Source organism: Salmo salar, chromosome ssa10 (assembly GCF_905237065.1).
Source record: "Salmo salar chromosome ssa10, Ssal_v3.1, whole genome shotgun sequence".
NCBI lineage: Eukaryota > Metazoa > Chordata > Actinopteri > Salmoniformes > Salmonidae > Salmo > Salmo salar.
The window spans coordinates 100,137,785-100,159,832 of record NC_059451.1 but is presented as its reverse complement, the minus strand read 5'-3'; positions in this window follow the sequence as shown (position 1 = coordinate 100,159,832).

Sequence of the window (22,048 nt, the reverse complement as noted above, 5' to 3'; positions counted from 1 at the left end):
TTTAACCACGGCAAGTTGACTGAGAACAGGGACGTTTACATACAGACTAGCAACAACCCTCCGTTAGGTAATCAAAGAGTCAAAATGACATACTAGGGATAAAGTGGAGTTGCAATTCAACGCAGCTCAGACATGAGATCTGTGGCAGGGACTCCAGACAATCACAGATTTATATGTGGAAAGCCAGCAACACGATTGCTGATGACTTGCTCCTGGACAAGCTAAACACCTTCTTTTCCTACTTTGAGGAAAACAATTTGAGCTGCAGACATGGCCCCCGGACGGTCACGAGGATTAGTTGCTCTGTTCTCCGTAGCCGACGAATAAGTCATTTCCAGCATGTTCAACCTTGCAATGCTGCCTGCCCATTCGGTGTCATGACTGGCCTGTTCGGGGTCAGAGTTACCGTGGACCACACTCCTACAAGAGACATCACTCGCACCCGCCTGTGAGGGTTGTTGATAGAGAGGTGAGAGGTGTGGGGGGGTTATGACATCTCACGCCGATGTGGCGAAACGTCTTAAGCAGCAGACAATATCCCTTTGTCCTCTCACTGTGGAGGGAATTGAATGTTTGATGCCTATAACCTACCTCAGAACAGTAACATGCAAAATGGACTTTTGGGACACATGTTTCATCAGCCAAATACAAGGTAGTAAATGGCGTATAGATGGAATATGAAAAATGAATGTCGTTTTGTTTATGTTACTTAAAGTTAATTCATGACATTATAACGAAAACATTGCAACTTGAAGTTTTCTTGCAATATCCTGTTAGGATATTGAAGTTTGACTTTCCTTCTGTTCATCTCTGTGTTTGATGCTGCTTAATGTCGATAGAGATCGCAACAGAAGGAAATAGAATTGTCAGACAGGCCACTTCCTGCATGAAATCTTCTCAGTTTTTGCCGTGCCAGACGAGTTCTGTTATACTCAAGAACACCATTCAAACAGTTTTAGAAACTTTAGGGTGTTTTCTATCAAAGTCAATAATTATATGCATATTCTAGTTACTGGAGCGTGGAGTAGTAACCAGATTAAATCGGGTACGTTTTTTATCCACGTAGCAATACTGCCCCCTAGCCTAAGTAACAGGTTAATGTCAAAAGCCGCACTGAAGTCTAACAAAACAACCCACAATCTTTTTTTCGTCAAATTCTCAACCAATCACCAGTCATTTGAGTGTGTGCTAAGGGCTTTTGCAGTATCCTTCCTAGCCTGAAAGTCTGTTGTCAGTTTGTTTACTGTAAAATTTATATTTTTTATTATTTTATTTGTTTTTATTTCTAACCAGGTAGGCCGAGTTGATAACGAGATAAAGAGATAAGCAAAGCAGTCGCGACAAAAACAACAACTACAGAGTTACATAATAAACTGTCAAGCATTGTATCTGGTCAAACACATTGTTTCCAAATGTTTACTAAGGGTTGGTAACAGGCTGATTAGTCGTGTTGGGCCGATAAAGGAGCGTTAATATTCTTGGTGTAGAATTTGCACCTCCCTCCAGCTAGGGCAAACACTTTCTATTGAACAAATTGAGGATGTGGTAGTGAGTGGCAATATCATCCGCTAATATTCTCATTAATTTGTCTTTTGTATTTTTTACAAGAATTATAGATACAAAACTCCTTTGTGCAATCAAGGTGTCGATTTAAAATAGCTTTTCGGTGGAGCACATTTTGCAATATTCTGAGTACATGGCCCAGCCATCACGGCTGGCTATTTAGACACCCGCAAGTTTAGCCCTACCAAACCTCCGATTTACTATTACAAAAAGTTTGATTACCTTTGATGTTCTTAGTTAGAATGCCTCCCAGACTGCTACTTCAATAACAAAATGTTTGGTTTTGGTCCAAAATAATCCCATCGTTATATCCGGAAAATGCGGCGTTTTGTTCGTGCATTCAAACACTATCTGAAGTGTAAGCGGGTCGGGCGGCGCATTCACAAAATTCTAAATATTCCTTACCTACTTGACATGTCAGCAACTGTTTGAAATCCATTTTATGCCATTTTTCTCGTAAAAAGCGATAATATTCCGACCGGAATCTCATTTAGCTAAACAAGAGAGGAAAACAAAAGCATTCGGGCGGCACGCGCCTGAGTCTCACGTGCTGTAACGGCCACTACCCAAAGCGGCGCTGCACTTTCAGCTGAAAACCTGCAAAGCCCGATTCAGCTTTTTGCCTTCTGAGGGAATGCATAGGGCCGTGAAGTGTCACGTAACAGCAGAGATCCTCTGCCAATGGATGAGGAATATCAAACCAAGAAATTGTGGTTAACCACTTCCTGCTCTTTGGAATCTTCTCAGGTTTTATTTTTTAGCGATTCTTCTTTCCACAACACCATTCAAACAGTTTTTAGAAACTTTAACTTACCTTCAAAATAATAAATTTATGCATATTCTGGTTGCTGGACGGATATAGCAGATTAAATCAGGTGGAACATCCAGCAGTGTTCAATCCCCCCCTAGCCTAACAGGTTAACCTCTCTGGGCTAGGCGGAATGAATTAAATCCCACCTACGACCAGTCTAATCCATTGGTATAATTTTCAAATACCTTAAAAATCCTATTACTTCAATTTCTCAAAATATATTGACTATTTTACAGCTACTTAAAGACAAGACTCTCGTTAATCTAACCACACTGTCCGATTAAAAGCTTTACAACAAAGCAAAACATTAGATTATGTCATGAGTACCAAGCCAAACATAATCAGACCACCCATTTTTCAAGCTATATATAATTCACAAAAACTAACATTTCAATGTAACACTAACCTTTGATGATCTTACAACCTAGGACATTATCATTATACAATACATGCATGTTTTGTTCAATCAAGTTCTTATTGTATAAAAAAAACCAGCTTTTGCATTAGCATGTAGCGTTTCAGAACTAGCATACCCCATAAACTTCCGGGGAATTAACTAACAATTTATAAATTACTCGATAGCGTTCACAAAAAGCATAACAATTATTTTAAGAATTACTGATGAACTCCTCTGTGCACTGGTGTCTGATTTTAAAATGCTTTAACAAACACGTTTACAATATTCTAAGTACATAGCCCAGCCATCAAGGCTAGCTATTTGAACACCGGCAGTTTTAGCACTCACCAATTTCAGATTTACTATTATAAACGTTTTGATTACCTTTTGTTGTCTTCGTCAGAATGCACTCCCAGACTACTACTTCAATCATGTTGGTTTGTTAAAATAATCCATCGTTATATCAAGATAATGAGCGTTTTGTTAGTCGTTCAAGACACTATCGAAATAGTAAATCAGAATTACGATGCGCATGTAGCAATTAAACAAAAATCTAAATATTCCATTACGTGCCGAAAGGCATCAACGCTGTTTAAATCCATTTTATGCCATTTTCTTAAGTAAAAAGCGCCTAATATTCGACAGGGAATATCCATTTAGCTAAACAGAGGAAAGAAAACAAAGCTTTCTACCAGTAAACGCGGGCGAGCCTGAGTCTCACAGTAGTAACCAGCCACTACCGGCGCTGCTTTGTTTCAGCCCAGAGCCTGCGAGCGATTCAGCTTGCTCCTTCTGAGATCTGTGCGGCCGTAGGAAGTGTCCACGAGACAACTGAATCCTCACTCACAATAAACAGAGACAAGAAGAACACACCTTGTGGACAGGCCACTTCCGCCATGAAATCTTCTCAGGTTTTGCCTGCCATATAGGTTCTGTTATACTCCACAGACATGAACAACCAGTTTTTGCAGAAACTTTTGAATTGTTTTACTATCAAACAATAATTATATATATTCTAGTTACTGGGCGGATAGTAACCAGATTAAATCGGGTACGTTTTCTATCCCGTGTCAATACTACTTTACCTATCCCCAACGTTAAAATAATTGTTATATTTACATTTATCCTGATAATTTAGTAAATTCACCCGAGTTTTGCGGGGAGTATACTGGTTTCTGGGCGTAAAGCACTATTGCAAAATGCTGGTTTTTACTTAAATATAACTTGATTAGTAAAACTCATGATAACATAATCTAGTGTATATCACTTCTGAATAAGATCATCATCTTTTATTATATGCTAACTATGGAGTGTCTGTCGTGGCCATTCTGCGTGTATCTTTTAAGCCTTTTGAAAATCGGACAGTAATATATTGAAGTCTTGTCTTTAAATTGATGTAAAATAGTCATATGTTTGAAATGAAAATAATATCTTATTCTTGTATTTGAAAATCGGCATGTGAGTTCGCAGCTGTTAAATGAGTGGGTGACACTATCTGAAAGAAGTTATCTTTATTTAACTAGGCAAATCAGTTAACAACAAGTTCTTATTTTAGCAATGCGCCCACAATGGCCCAGTCAAAGCGCCCTATGGGACTCCCCAATCACAGCCAGTTGTGATACGGCCTGGATTCGAACAATATTAATATATAATAACGCCTCTAGCACTGAAACTGCCTTAACCGCAACAATCATTTGTTCACCTCTTCCACACTTGCTACGAATTCAAAATTACATAGCATCTTTTTCATTATTTGGTCAGATATGCTTGGATGTGTTAGTGTCAACATTTGTTGCTGTCATGTCATGCCTGATTTGCCTTCTAATCTTGCTTATAAAATATTAAAGTAGTTTTACCCTGAGATTTTTTCTGTGGTAATATTGTTTATGATTATATTTTATTAGCCTCTGACCTAAATCAAAACAACCTAAATGAACGCACTGTAAAACCCCTTCAGTCATGCCCTCCACTGTGACCTCACTAAAAGGCTGCACAGGTTATATTACATTGATTTGTTTCATACATAACCTAAAAACAACAAAATGTGTGAGCCTTTGTTTGGAATGGCAAGGTGATGCAAGTACTGTGTTGGCCACACATGTGTTGAAAATCTGAACCTTGGAAAGTGGGCTTTTTGAAACTTCTGTCTCATACATCATAAAAAAATTAAATTTATATTTGTGAAGTGGTTTATAATTTCAAAGAATACACTGAGGATCTAAATTAAATTAATCAAGAGAGACTATAAAGTAAGGGTTTTCTATTTGTTACGTTAATGACAAAATAGTGTTGAGTTAAGAAGAGGCCTGTGTGTTTGGACTAGTTTTAATATCATCCAATACTGTATACAAATTGCTTTCTTGACAAAAGCATAAACCTGTAAGCAATTCATTAGTGCTCATGGTTCTCAGAAATAATGCCATTGTATTGCTAAAGACAATGTTCCAGAAAACATGTTTGGTAGTGTCTTACATCTCCTTGCTACCAACTAAATGCTGTTATTATTATTGTTTGATGGAGGTTTCAATATATGAGAGAGGCAGGAGTCATGGAAAGGCGTTGTTTGTTTCTTGTGTGCTGTCATGTGGCAAGAAACAGGTGTGAATAGTCTCCTTGTGCTGAAGTTCTGTCAACAATTTCAGCTGATGCCCCAGTGGGACGTTTCCATCATATTATGTGTAAGATCTTGTAAATATTTTCCTTGGTCTCTAGTGAGTTAGGCTTACCTCTGGTGCATTTTTGTTTTGTTATAACCTTTGAAAGTTGCTGGTTCTGCTTACAATTGCACTTCATAAGCCACAGTAGGCAGGGTTCAGGTGCAACACATGCATGTTCCCTTTCATCCTCCCTCTCACAATAACATGCTCTCACTCTCCATCCATCCTCTCTTCTGCCCTCTCTCCCTCCCCTCCATGCCTCTCTCTCTCCCTGTCACGCCCCTGACCATAGATCCCTTGGTTCTCTATGGTGTAGTAGGTCAGGGCACTCCGGGGGTGTTCTAAGTTCAATATTTCTATGTTGGTGTTTTGTATGGTTCCAAATTAGAGTCAGCTGGTAATCGGTTGCACTCTATGGGATCATATTTAGTATTTGCCCACCTGTGTTTGTAGGATATTGTTTCTATTGGTGCTTGTGTCACCACGTAGTCGTTATGTTGTTGGCTGTTGTTTTGGTTAAAGAGTTTCACTTTAAATACGTATATGAACTCCCAAACACTGCGCCTTAGTCGTCTCTTCAGTGTTGATTCTCTCCCCTCCATCCCTCTCCTCTCCCCTCATCCCTCTGTCTTGCCCTCTCCCACCTCCATTCCTGTCACTCTCCACCCTCCATTTCTCAATCCCTCCAATCTTCCCATGGGCACCTGTGGCGGTGCTCTAAATAGGATGAACCAACCATTTTCTGCTCTTATGGATTAATCAATATGTTTGTGCATTTTCTGTTTCCACTGCCTGTGTCTGCAACCTTTGTGCCTATTAAATCCATGGAATAACCTCGTTGTATCATCTATCAACTCTGTTTTAGGCATTTTAGTTTTTTATGCACCTAGACTAACATATTGGTTTATACTTATAACAGTTATGGTGTTGCACTACAGTTATGATGGCATTTTGTTTTATCAAATACAGTTTATTTTACCTATCAAAAATAGTAAATATTTAATTCAGGAGCTATCTTCATAACACCCATGGGGAATGGTGTGGGTAGAAACCGAGAGGGGAATTTGCCTATAACCACCTTCTTGCTGTCAATGGAAATGCTGAATAGCAAACACTCATTAATACACATACCGCAGTGGAAAGGTGGCCGGGAGTTGGGAGGGGATTGTTTGGGACCTGGACTAACAGACTCTTCCACCATTTTCCTATTCAAAATGATTTTAACTTATAAATTTGTCCCTCTTTTTCTTCCATTCCATCCATCATCCATACTTGAATCAGTTCAGAGAAGGGTAGCTACCCGAGACCTCATACCACCTCCCACAGCATATTTTTATTTTCCATTCAGATGTGGAATCTTGTATGATGGTAGCAGTTGAAACGGTGTATTGTTTATAGGAACAGGAGATAGTATGTATTTAGGTGGTCTTTGTTCCCCATTTAACCCCCTGCTGATGTTGTTCCACCCTGGGTAAGGCCAAAAATTAAAGGGCTTAATGTAATTCAACACACTGGAGGACCATGTGTATGCCTTGCAAAGCAGCATTAAATGACGGCAGGAGTCTACTCACAACTCAACAATTACTAATGCAAGATGCCGCCAGTCATACCGCTCTGCCCTACGCTCGTTTGGACCGAGAATTGCCAAAATAATTCTACAGATTCACGGTTTAGTTGTGTAGTTGAATTGATTATACATGTTACAATTCTAAATAATACTACCATAAATTGGCCACCAACGTTGTAATAACCATAACGATGACCAGCCATGACAATCAAAACAGTAAATCCCCAAATTCTAGTCATGAGACTGACTTACCTCCAGTTTCTGAGACCTCATCCCTGCTGTGCTTAAGTTATTTGGAGGTCTACAGCAGATGATTACCTTGGATACGCTTTCCTGAACAGCTGTCTCTCTCCCGCGGCTCCCCTGCCAGGCGTCAGTCACACCATCTCTCTCCCAGGCTTTTGGCCGCGGGCACTCCAACAGGCTCGGCCAGCACATTTGTGGCCACACACATGTAGGTGGTGACAGATACTACGGAGAGAGATAAAATTATACGTGACAGGCGTGGTTGCTAACCACCCCACAGAGGTGGTTCTGAAACATTGTAGTAGACACCTGATGAGAACTTGAAGGTTGGATATTTTAGGAAATTTTTCTTAAAGGATTTAAGCTGGTTGCACTCGGTTTTCCGTCCTATTGAATTAAGAAATATTCTGCAATAATGGTTTGATTCTCACGTTGTTCCCTTTCAGAAGGTTAAGCATTGCACCTTTGCTACAATTACTGTACCTCAATTCCACCTCTTAAAGTTAGCATTTATAATCATTTAACTTTATCAATGTATTGCAGGACTTTGCTGTTGTCGATTGCCTTTCTCTCTTTTTATAACTGTTATTAACCTCTCTCTGGAAATGGGTGAAGTTTTTCATTCAACAATAATAAAGATGATCTCCAATATGATACAAATACCTCAAATGCTATAACTTCAATTTTATAAACGACTATTTTACACCATTTGAAGATAGGGCTGTGTTAATCCAACCACGTTGTCCAGGTTTCAAAACGGCTTTACAGCGAAAGCAAAACATTAGATTATGTCAGAGTACACTGAAATAATCACACGCCATTTTCAAAGCAAGCATATATGTCAAACTAAACCGCTAAATAGCACACTAACCTTTGATGATCTTCATCAGATGGCCTCCTAACATTATGTTATACAATGCACATGCATGTTTTGTTCCAATCAAGTTCATATTCATATCAAAAACCAGCTTTTGTTTAGCATGCTGATGTTTCCAAATTACACTACAACTTGGTGAATTTACTGTTCTAAAATACATTGACAAAATACATAACAATTGTTTTAAAATTATAATACAACTCTTTATTATGATCTCTATGTCCACGATTTTAAAATAGCTTCGAAAACACATTTTGCAATATTATACATATAACAATATCACGCTACTAATTTGACACTCACCAAGTTTGGGGCAACCTAAACCCACAATTACTATAAGAAAAATTGATACCTTTGCTGTTCTTCTATGCACTCCCAGACTTCTTCTTAACAACAAATGTTACTTTGGTTCAATAAATATTTAGTTATTCAAATACCTCCGTTTTGTTGCATGCGTTTCAGGTCACTATCCGATGGGTAACTGTTTGAAGCGCATTCAGTAACAAAACATTTCCAAATATTCCTTTACATTGCTTAGAAGCATGTCATAGCGCTGTTTAAAATCAATTTTTATGCTATTTTTTCTACTGTACGTAAAAATAAGCGATAATAATCACGCTTTATTCATTCAAAGCGAAAGAAAAATTTGAGGTCTCTTGAATATGCATCTCAGTCCTGTCCCAGGCAACCCTGTTCAACTTTACTTTGCCCAGAGACAGGAGACGCATCGGTCCTTCCTGAACGCTTTAGAGAGCCAATGGAAGCCTTAGAAAGTGTTGTAACAGCACAGATCTTGATTGAGATACAGCAGAAGGACTACAGGAATTGTCAGACAGGCCACTTCCTGCATACAGAATCTTCTCAGGTTTTGCCTGCCATATGAGTTCTGTTATACTCACAGACACCATTCAAACAGTTTAAGAAACTTTAGAGTGTTTTCTATCCTTATTATATACATATTTCATTTCTGGGCAAGAGTAGTAACCAGTTTAAATCAGGAATGTTTTTTATCATCGGTGAAATACTTTTCATTGAAACAGGTTAGCAGCGATGACGTGGTGATTTGACTCAAAATAATTAGTTTACCGACTGTTTGCACATTGATTCCCATTTATAATATCAATTCATATAATCACTCCTAAACAATTTTGCAGAGGACTGATTGGCACCTGGCTTTTCGTGGGATGGGAGAGAGAGGAAGGAGCACAGTATAGGCAGGTTGGCCCACCAGGCGAACTGTCAGAACCGTGCACCTAGGCCTATCAACGTCAATCGGTTGTATCTTGCAATGAAGGCTATGTCTTGCAATTTCTTGGCTTGCATTGTCTCAACCTTCAGGAAAGCCTATCATCGATGAATAGGCTAGGATATTCTACAGGCAACAGACCAAAACTAACAACACTGCATCATTAGTGAAGAAGAAGACAAATGAGCCAGCGTGGCCGGGGGGCGAGCCAACCTTACTTTCTCTTGTAATCTTACCACCAAATTCTTAAAGTAGCCCAGTTTGCCTCTTCCTCTCTGGTTTTATTTAAATTACAAACTTTCCACAGTAGCCTTCATAGCTTATAAATTCTAGTTTGGCTATAACATGGAAAATAATATTTCGTGATAGCTGCACTCAATACAAAAATTTTAAAAATTAAATTCTGTTTGATTGTTTGCTTAAGGTTAAGGATCTCAATTTCGTGTTGTGGATGTGCTGTGCTCTGTTGTGGTATTTCTCTCCCTGATAATGACAGGGGATGGTATCTGAAGAGAGAGAATTTCAAATTTGGTTTGATGCAAGCATTCTCTCTTTCAAATGTTTATGTCGTTTGTCTCGATAGAGTCCTGACACTTTGTGTGGTTTCTGTGGATTATGTCTGCAATATTGTTGGCTCTTAACAGTCGCAAGCAATTCACACAGTGTTATTGAAAAAATGCTGAGTGGTTTTATTTGGAATATGTAATGTCTGTAATGGCTGTGCTCTAATACTTTTCATAATTATTAATAACGATATACGTGTTGATTTCAAATCAGAGAGTTTCCTAGCATTACAAACCTAAAAGTATAATGCGATTATTCTTTATCACTCCCTCATTAACAACACTTACAATTCAATTGTTGCTTTTTCCTTGCATTTCTCCCAATGCAGGAAATGGAAATTTAAATATCTGTCTTTATTTCTCTTTCTATATCTCTCTGTATTTCTTTCTTTCTCTCTCTCCCTCTCTCTTTCCCTTGTCTTTGATGTTTGTTTCTACTTTGAAGATTGGTGGGAGAAGTCAACGCCACATACTGTACATGTAGATTTGTCTGTGTGGAGAAACACACAGAGGAGCCTGATATCAAGAAGGACATCATGATACATACGTATGTCTTAAAAAAATGCATGTTACATATAATCCATAGGCAAATTCTTTCTTTGAAGGCTGAGATGTAGAACTTATGGTTCCAAATGATAAGACCTTAAGAGCTTTTCGTATGTGCTTATATCATCAGGCACAGACAGTCAGTGGACATGGCAGATTATTAATATTTTATTCATTACCCTCTTCTCAACTTTGTGTTTCAACATGCATGCACATACTGTACATACATTTCTCAATGGATTCTGCTTCTTTATTATGGGATGCAAGCATCAAAACTGCATAGTATATGTGACTTGTTTCAGGAAACTAGGTATATTCGCATAACTACTTCACAAGAGAAGCATTTGACGTAATTAATCAGAAATGCGTTCGCGAGCCAAAATTGCCTTCTGAACGTGTATCCTGTCATGACAAATAAACATAGATTTTATTTGATATGTGTGTGTTTATCAAACACGTAAAATGCATAAAACACATGACCTGCGCCAAGGAAGTCAAATTCTAGGATATAACGTTAGGCCAATGAGACAATGTCCAGGATTCTAAAATTCTCTGGTGGAATGCCCTGCTTCTATTTCCGTTACACTCACAACCATAAGCTATTTACTATAATTAGTTCACCATTAACCGCAAACCCATGGTCTTATTGCACGAGGTTTATTTTCTTTGAATACAAATTAGTATTCTAAAGTTAAGATGCTGTCAGCTATATGGTATAGTCATTATTTAACTGCTAACCAATAACTTAATGTTGCTAACAAGCTATAAAGGAATCCCAAACATTGTTTGAACAGTTTCTTTTAGTTGCCTGGTTTGCTAGATTGACTATATACTAAATTCCTTTTTAAACAGATGGGTTTGTTAATTGTTTAAATGCACCAGTTATGCTATTTTTGACCACCAGGCTGCTGATGTTGTAATCAATTAATTTTATGTTTTATTTACAATACTTATCGAAATCATAAATAACCCCAACCTACATCCCCATCCCCCTATCATCCTCTTTCTCATTCCAAAACTATTATCCCCCCTAGCCAAACTTAAATGTATTTATAAATCATAATCTTTTTCTATCATTGGATGGTTTGTTTCCCAAGGGACACCACGAGGCCAGCATAAATGATCAAGTTATAAATATAGAAAAATTGTGTTTGCTGGTAATGTGTATGTCTCTTTCAAATGTTGAATTGTTCTCAAACCATTACCACGTCCATGATATAGGTGAGGATACAGATTCACGTTTGTACCATTGAGAGATGCAAATGGATGCCAGCAGATCGCAAGGCATTATTGTGAAATATTGGAGGTTCTAGTGACATTGTTCTTACATTTTATTGTGATATATTGTATAGCAAAATACAGGACCAAACCTTAGTTTAAATTGTTTATTGATATATCAGTGAAAACACTTCTTCCAGGGCAATAATATTTTATATTTATCTCTCTATAATCAATCAGAGGCAGAAGAATCTTGTCTAAACCAATTTAGGATGGGACGGAAATGTTAATTGCTTTGAGAATACAGTTTCAAGTTTGGTATGGATAATTATTACACGTTTTTCCCTCTTTGTATTTTTGAAAATTTTTTACATTACATTTTAGTCAGTTAGCAGACACTTTTATCCAGAATACTTACAATTGTACTTATCATCTTAATATATTTAAGTTGAACAACAACACATCACATCAAGTATCAAGTACATATCAAGTCAGTGCTGCGTAGGAAAGAAATGCATTCTTTTTAAAACTCCATGTGAGTTATTTTGATGCTCATCAAGTAGAGTTTTAAATGTTTTGCAGAAAGATGAGCGGAGACTCTCCCTGTCATACATTAGAGGTATGCTTATTCTACCATTGGGTGGCAGGACAGAGAGAGGAGATTTGACTGGGCTGGTGGGAGCTGCCCACCCAGCTAGGAGTGAGAGGGCCAAGAGATTAGAGGTGGCGGAATGGAGTGCTCGATTCCCCATACTGCTCCATATCAAGCACCATTGGATAACTTCAGAAGGTTGAACACCAGGTGAGCTGCGGCATTCTGGATAAGTTTCAGTGGTTTGATATGGCACAATCAGGGTATATTAACAGCGAGTTGCGGTGGTCTAGAAGGAGATAACAAGTGCCTTGATTAGACCTCAACACTTTGCTGTATGAGGAAAGGTAGTAACTATTTTACAGCATAACCTGCCCGACCGAGCAAGTGTCTGCTTTGATGTTTGCAGAGAATGACAGGGTGTTGGCCAGGTTGCCAACGCAGGGATTACAGCACTTTGGGAGGGGACCGTGGGTTGTCAACAGTGATGATCTTGGTGACACTTTTCGGAGGAAGAGCAGGTCCATTTTATCAGTTGAGCTTGAGGTGATGGGTCTGCATCCAAGCTAATATCTTTCGTTACCTATGTACGGGGGGGATTGTGTCATCCACATATGCAATAGGAGGCCTTGTGAGGGATATCAGACAATACTTGGTGTAAAAAGAAAAGAGGAGAGGGCCTAGAACCAAGACTTGGGTGTCACCAGTGGTAGAGAGCACATGGTGCAACACATATCCATGCCATCTGTAGTAGTGACCTGCCGGAGTGGGATGCGATCTGTATTTGCCAGGCCCTGCGGGCAGTAGCCTGAGAGGTGAAAAGATTGTGGGTTCACGTGTATCGAGGCAGGCGGATAGATCTAGGAGGATGAGAACAGAGAAAGAAGTAAGCTTTGGCAGAGCGGAGGAGTCTGTTATTTTGATTATTTAAGCTGCCTTGAATCCTACTGGTTAGGTCAGAAATAATTTTGAGAGAATTAGGGGGTTGGTCAGGTTAAGCAGCTCAAGTGTTTTGGAAAAAGAAATTAAGAAGGGATGCTGGTTGTAGTTTTTGGCTGTCCAGACCAGTGTTGGTTTCTTGAGAGATTTGAAGAAGGCTTTGGCCTCATGAAGTCGAGGTTGGCCAGGATCGATAGTTATATAATGGGGAATGTGAGAAGGTCTCCTGAGATGGTCTAAGGAGTAGGGAGGGAGGATAGGGTCAAATGGGCAGGTTATCGGGTGGCCAGACATCGATATTCATAGGATTTCATCTCTGGAGAGAGAGTGGAGAAAGAGGTAAAGGCGTAGGGTAGATCTGTTTTACCTTGCCATAAAAATATAAACATGTATATTTCTTCTCTTTATTTTATTTTAATACACAGTGCCTTCGGAAAGTATTGACCTTACTTTTCCTCATTTTGGTAACAGTCGTGATACTACACAACCCTCATCAATCACTATACCCTAAAATACAAACCAAAAATAATTGCCCAACATATCCCATTTACATAAATATTCAACCTTTATATATACTTTATTTGAAGCACCTCTGGCGAGTGATTACAGTCTTGGTCGTCTTGGGCACTGCCTTTACAAGCATGGCACCCTGTATTTGGGAGTTTCTCCCATTCTCTGTGAATCCTCTCAAGCTCTACTCGGGTTGGATGGGAGTGTTGCTGCACACAGCTGTTGCACAGGTCTCTCCAGAGATCTGTTTAGGAACAGGGACTCTGATGGGCCACTCAACATTCGACTTGTCCAACCTCTGTGTTGTCTTGGCTGTGCTTTGGGTTGTCACCTGTTGGAAGGTAAACTTCATCCCATAGGACCAGATTTTCATTAAGTCTCTCTGTTCTTTGCGCTGTTCATGCATTAATCCTGACTAGTCCCCATCTGCCGCTGAAAAACATCCCCACAGCATGATGCTGCCCCCCCATGTTCTTCCACCGTGGGTTGGTGCCGAGTTTCCTCGGAGTGCTTGGCATTGGGCCAAAGTGTTCAATCTCGGTTTCATCAGACCAGATATTCTTGTTTCTCATGATCTGAGAGTCTTTTGTGCCTTTTGGCAAACTCAGCCAGGCTGTCATGTGCCTTTTACTGAGGAGTTGCTTCTGTAGGGGTGAGGGAGTGCTGTTGAGAGTGCTGTTGAGATGGTTATCCTTCTGGAATGTTCTCCCATCTCCACAGAGGAACTCTGGAGCTCTGTCAGGTGACCCTCGGGTTGTTGGTCACATCCTGACCAAGGCCCTTCTCTGCAATTTCAGTTTGTGAATTCTAGGAAAGTCATGGTGTGGTTCCAAACTTCTTCCATTTAAGAATGATGGAGAGCCACTATGTTCTTGGGGACCTTCAATGCTGCAGAAATGTTTTGGTACACTTCCCAGAACTGTGCCTTGACACAATCCTGTCTCGGAGCTCTTTATTTTTCCTTTGTTGTAATGGCAAGTCAGTTAAAAACAAATTCTTATTTTAATATTGGCGACTGGAACGTGGGTCACTTATTCAGACGGAAGGCTTGACGAGTTTGTACCTTGTCACTCGGGATTTGATCTTACAACCTTTGGGACAAGTTCTGACATTCTTGAACTGTGGCTTGGTTTTTGCTCGGCCATATGCTGTCAACCTGTAGGATCTTATATATATGGGTGAGTGTGTGCCTTTCCAAATCAGGACCAGCCAATTGAATTTACCATAGGTGGGGCTCCAATCAAGTTGCAGATACATCTCAAGGATGATCGGCAGGCAGGGATTGCACTGGGCTGATTTAGTCTCACAGCATAGGGTCTGAATGCTTGTTTGATAAATTTGTATTTTTTTATTTTTAATATATTTGCGAAAATTCTGAAGCCTGCTTTCGGTTTTCATTTATGAATTATTGTGTGTATATTGCAGAGATTTGTATTTATTTCATCCATTTTAGAATAAGGCTGTGTAAATTTTTTTGGGGAGAAAGAAGTCAAGGGGTCAAAACTTTTGAAGTATAGTTTGTGTTAGATTACATTGCAGGAAGAAAATATATTAAGTATATCAAGGCTTATCACACAAGCATGACTGTGAACTTCTTTCAAGAAAATAAATAAAATCTGTACAAAATAGTTAGTAAAAAACCGGAAAACTTCCGGGCGTTTTGAAGCTCTATTCAATCATGGCGGAGAACAAGCGATGCCTGAATGATTGAAAATGAACGACAATGTTCCCGTTAGAGGAACTGGTCACCATAAACCCACCATATGTCGGCTCAATTGGAAATTACCTTTACACATTTCTATTGCGCAATCGTAACACTCAGCGATACGATTCATGGTTTTGGGTTGCATAATAATTTCAAATGTTCCTTTGCATGCCTCTGATCTCATTTAAATGTTTGAGGATATCTGGATTTTTTGCCAAATTTTATTTTATTTATTTATTTCTACCTTTATTTAACCAGGTATAAACAGTTGGTGATGTTCTCATTTACAATTCTGCGACCTGGCCAAGATAAAATAAAAGCAGTTCGACAACATACAAAAACACGGAAGTTACACATGGGAAAAACAACATACATCAATGATGCATAAATAAAATAAATAAATAATAATAGCTAAAAAATAAGACTATATATACAATGTGAGCAAATGATGTGAGATAAGGGAGTAAAGGCAAAAAACCCCCCATAGTGGCAAAGTAAATAAGAGTATAGCAAGAAAACACAGTTAGATTTGTGGTTTTGAAGGACAAAGATAGGAAATATAAATAATATGTTGGAGAGGAGCAAAATAAATGAAATAAACCAAATACAGTAGGGGAAGAGGAGGTATTGATTTGAAACAAATTATAGATGGAGCTATAATATAAAATTTTATGATGATCTGTGTGTTTCTGCTCTGACAACCTGGTGCTAAGCTGGTAAGGAAGATAAGTGTTTCCAGTTTCAGAGATTTTTGTAGTTCGTTCCAGTCATTCCTGGGGGAGGGACAGTCAAAAGGAGGTGTTGGCTTTTGGAGTACCAGAGTATAAATCGCAGGGTGTCTAAATATTAAGTGAAGCCTGGGCTATGTACTTAGAATATTGCAAAATGTGCTTTCGCAAAAAAACTATTTTAAAATCGGACATATCGAGTGCATAGAGGAGGTCTGTATCTATAATTCTTAAAATAATTGTTATACTTTTTGTGAGCGTTTATCGTGAGTAATTTACCAAAACATTTGTGAATTCCCCGAGGGGGTTTGCGAGGGTATATACTAGTTCTGAGCGTCACATGCTAATGTAAGCTGTTTTTTATATAATATGACTTTGATTGAACAAAACATGCATGTGTTGTATAACATAATGTCCTGGTTTCTATGAAAATCAACATATAATGACGCACGTTTTGGCAGCAAGCGTCCTAACCCCCAGAGGTTAACTTTGTTAAAACCTAAAAACAAAACAAGTAAACGAACAACAACGCACAGTAATACACAGGCTACACACAGCTATACCAAAAACAACTTCCCACAAACCACGGGTGAAAAAGTGCCAAGTGCGGCTCCCAATCGGCATCAACGATGTACAGCTGTTCCTATAAATACAAATAACAAACAAATACACTAAATGCCCAACCTATATATAAAACCCCTGAACTACATAACAACACCCCTCTTACTATACATATCAGCGACCCCCCCACCATGCCCCTACTGTTCTACCAAACTACAACAACAAATAACCCCTTATACTGGTGAGACTTGACCAGCTACCCTCCCCCCGATTGCAGACCCGGATGCACCTCACTCACTGAAAACTAACCCCAAAACAAATGGTAATAACTACATGGGAGGAAGGGAGGGTAGCCACCGTCACCGACAGTACTTCCTGCAACACCCTTCTTCCCAATACTCCCCTACGGAGGTGGCTCAGGAGCAGGCAACCCCAGCATCCACCTGGCTCACCCCTCCTCATATGTCTCTAGATCGGGGGTCCCTCGTCGACCGACCTGGGGACCCTCGCAACCAGCGACTCTGTGTCTGGACACCCAACTCTCTGGCTGCGTCCTTCTTTTCTTCAGGAAACCCTAGCTGCGCCTTGGATCCGGACTGTAGAGGCGACTCTGGCACAATATGTTGGTTCGGACTGTAGGAACACTGTTCTGGTTTCGGCGACTCTGCGTGCGCCATGGACTGTAGGCGTTTCTGCAGGCTCAACTGTGGGCCGTCTCTGCAAGCTCGGACTGTCGGCCCGTCTCACGGTCGGACTGTGGGGTCTCACTGGCGCTCGGACCCAGTAGGCCGTCTCTGCTGGCTCCGGACTGTGGGCGTCTCTGCCCCCAGCTCCGGACTGTGCGGCCGTCCTCTTTGCTCCGGACTGTGGGCCGTCTCTGCTGGCGCTCGGACTGTGGGCCCGTCTACAGGCTCCGGGCCTTAAGGCCGTCTCTACGAGCTCAGACTGTGGGCCCGTCTCTACGGAGGCTCCGGACTGTGGGCCGTCTCTGCAGGCTCCAAACTGCGGAGGCCATCTCTAGGCGGGGGTACTGTGGCGGACGCTCTGGGCCAAACACTGTTGCGGTTTCTCTGGATGAGCACTATTTGGGGCTCTCAACGGGAGACGCTGCGCACTGAAAGCCTGATGCGTGGGGCTGGCTTAGGAGGCACCAACCTAAGGACACCCACTACAGGGCTGATGTGTGAGGGACAGGAGCAAGGATCAGACTGAGACTGAAGCTACCACTGAGAAGGCCTGGTGTGTGAGGCTGGTAGTGGAGGTACCGGACTGGAAACCCGCCCCCCAAGGGGCTAGTGCGGAACAGAACAGGGCCAGTTGGACTGGGCCTGACGCACTGGAGGCCTGGTGTGTGGGGCTGGTAGTGGAAGGTGCCAGACTGACCAAGGCTAGTGCGAGGCCCGGGAACCGGACCATCCTGGACTGGGCTGACTACTGAGGCCTGGTGCGTGGTGCTGTGGACGCCAGATTGTCCCTCAGGGCTGAGTGGCAGAGAGCGGGGAACCCAGGATACACTGGGCTGTGCGCACTAAGGCGGTCTCGAGCACCAGACTGCACCACCCTTACTGGCTGGGTGCCCACTTCTAGCAAGTGCAGGACCCTTTGGCACCAGGCATCACCCGGCCTGTGGATGCTTGGCCTCGATGCAGTTACCCCAGAGCACGGGGCCCCACAGCCAGTACCACGCTGCCTCTGGTAACACGGGGAGTTGGCTTAGGGCTCCTGGCCCAGCAAACTACCCAATTTGCCCCCTCCCAAAACATTTATTAGAACTGTGTCTCAGGCTTACATTCCAGTGATGTTCCAATATAACAGTCCCAGTCCTCTCAGCCTTCCTCCATGGTTCCTCTCCATGCAGTAAATCTCCTCCCAAGTCCCTCATGTCTCCTCTCTAGCCTCCTTACCCAGCTGCTTGGTGGTGGGAAGTTCTGTAACGGCCAAATCAAAGGGAGTAGACCAAGGCGCAGCGGGTTTAGTGCTCATCTTAAACTTTTATTAACACTTATCTTGAAAAAAACAAGAAGAAAGCGAATGACAGCTTGACGAGCAGGGCTAACACACAGCAGTGCAAAAACCCCTTAAACAGGTGAAAAAGGACTACTAATGCTGGCTCCCAATCAGCCAACAACTGATGTATGCTGTTTCTGATTTAGAAACCATACCAAACCAATAAATACAACCTAAAAATTCATAAAATACAAAACAGAACAATACCCCAAAACCCCAACACATAAAACAAACTACCCCTCTGCCACATAAATACATATCCCAACAAGCGCAACCTAAACAAACACCCTCTGCCATGTCTACAAACTACAATAACCAATAACTTGTACCCTGAGTCAAACATACACACACAACATAAACATATCGATGGTCATTATGGCCAAACAGTTGCTATTTTTGTTTCATCAACCACATTTCTCCAAAATCATCTTGTCCCCATGTGTGCGATTGCAAACCTATGAGTCTGGCTTTTTTATAGGCGGTTTTGGAGCGTAAGCCCTCTTCCTTGCTGAGTGGCCTTTCAGGTTATGTTGATATAAACTTCCGTTTTACTGTGGATCCTCAGATGCTGTGCCTGTTGCTCAGCATCTTCTAGTCCTTTGTTGTTGTTCTGGGATTGATTTTCCGCATAAAAATGCGTTCATCTCTAGGAGACAGAAGCGTGTCTCCTTCTAATTGTAAGTGTGTGGTCCCATGGTGTTTATACTTGCGTACTATTGTTCTGTGCAATAACTAATACTTCAGCAGGTTTGAAAATTACTCCCATGGATGAACCAGGCTATTTTCTTTTGATTTTCCTGATGTCAAGCAAAGAGGCACTGTTTATGTGGGCCTGAAACCTATCCACGGTACCACCTCCAATTGACCCAAATGATGTCCAACTATATCAGAAACTACAAACCCATGACATAATTTTCTGGAGATTTTCCAAGCTGTTTAAAGGCTGATCACTTAGTGTGCTTATCAGTGATTGTGATACAGTAATTATAAATAAAATAATCTGTTTTAATTTGAAAAACCCCCATCATGCACAAAGTAGTTGTCCTAACCATTTGCAAAACTATAGTTTGTTAACAAGACATTTGTAGAGTGGTTGAAAAACGAGTTTTTGACTCCAACCTAAGTGTATTTAAACTTCCTTCAACTGTATATATAGGTCCATTATAATTTCTTTGCAATTTTGTCTAATCTATTGGATTTTTGTTTATTTTTTTCGCCAATAATTGTTTCCCCTCTGAAGTGTTTTTTTTTTGCCACAATAATAATTTCAATATCCATGGGCCAGATTGAATGGGCGCCATTACCCATCCCCTGATTTCCACTGATGGTTTGTCATGATAGTCAAGGCTGTAACGTAGGTGTCCCATACCCTGCTTATTTTAGCTCACTAAGAATTCTCCCAAGTTACAGAATAAACCACGTGATTGACTATCGAATTGAACCAGTGGTGGGTTATATAATAATTATGGATTTCATGGTTCAAGACATCTGACTGAATCAGTTCAAAGTATTTTCATCTTCAAATGATAATTCTCACACAAATTGCAGGTCAGATCTATTTAAATTATTAAATTTTTATCCAATAAGTAATTATTCACTTCCCTTTTATTGCCTTTGATTACAGCACTGTGACCTGAGCGAGACAATAAGAGAGAGTAAAAAGAAAGATTATGGATGATGTCTCATTAGTTGTGATGTGGCGCCAGCTGAAGTCACTCTGATGTAATATCTGCTGCTCCCTGTGAAAACATTCTTTAACTTCCAGGAAGCTCAGCTCATATTGCAACTGTTGCCCTATGATGCAGATATAAGAGGGAACCAACCAACTCTACCCCCATATTTGGCACATGTTTTAAAACCCTGTTTAATTTCATAGTTGTACCCTGAATTAGGAATTGGGTTAAAACAATGGCAAGAATAAAACCTAAAACTGCTGATAGTGACAGATCGAGCCCGAAGCAGGAGCTCTCTTCAGGAACACCAGCAGGGGACCCTTCAGACAGTCTTGGGGCTTGCATTTAATTCAGACAGTAAAACAGCCACTTTTATGTCTTACTTTTATGTGTCAGGTGGTGGGGAACCATGACATACATCGGGTCACCCATAACCACCATCTTCATCCTTAAACTTACAGTATTCACATACGTATGTTAGTGGTATATTCTGTTTACGCTTTTCACAGCAACTATTCTGCAATAACCCCACCACCCACCGAGTATCTTTATCTATCTCAGGGAGCTGAGACCAGGAGAAACCACCTCACTCAGAACATGGTCCCAGAACTGCACTGTAGGCTGCCTCCTTACGACTTCTCCTACGAAAAACCATGGGAATAATAAAGTTGCCTGACAGCAACTGAATATGCAGCTAATATATACACACCATCTTGCCCCGTGTGTGATCTTCATTAGGAAAGGTTGAGGATGGAGAAATAAAAAAAGGAATCAGTGAAGAGGGAGAGAAATGGCTGGTCAGCAGTAAGGATGGGTTCAACCATGGTCTGGGAGTCTCCTCATATCTCAGAGGACGGTGGACCAGGGTCTGCAGGACAATGGAAATCTGCACCTCAGCTCCCCAGACCAGCATACAGTGGTGATGTCGCGACCGCGGCGCCTGTTGCATCCCACCCGAACACCACCTGCAATGTCCAATGGATAGATACTGTAGGTGGAGGAAGGGCTGAGAGGGAGGAGTCTTGGAAGATGCTGCAGTGACATTAGGCTGCTGCTTGGTTGAATGGATTGCCCTGATGCAGAGTTAACAGAAACAGCAGGAGATGCATCACATGGCCGGGCTGGAAATTCGACGGCGGCGATATCAAGCGCCACATGCTCTTGTGATTGGCTCTGCCCGATTGTCATTTGTTAACTTCACTCCCCTGAAAGAACACAGTCAGTCTCGAGCAGCGTGGATAATCTTGACAGAAGGAACTGCCTGGGCATCTATGCTCATAGCAGGTGCTGCTGCTTTGTAATTTTATGTGGCTGTTACCGTTAATGCGCTTGGTTGAGCAGCCACCGCCGACACTGGGAAGAGGGAAGTGATGCGTTAACCCTACAGTACGTTAACCATTTATGTTTTGCAGTTTAAAGTTGTGATATTTTTGGTGGAAATAACTTTGTATCAGCACCCAATGAACTCTACATAAGTTTAAGATCGGTTTTACCCCGCGTTCTTTAGGGCAGAACAATATAAAACAACAAATTGGATCATGTTGAGGTGTTTGGAAGCTACATAGAAATCTACAGAAAAAAAGAGTAATCTTTCACTTGAATACTATTAACTTGTGTCTTATTAACTACACTAAAACGCCAA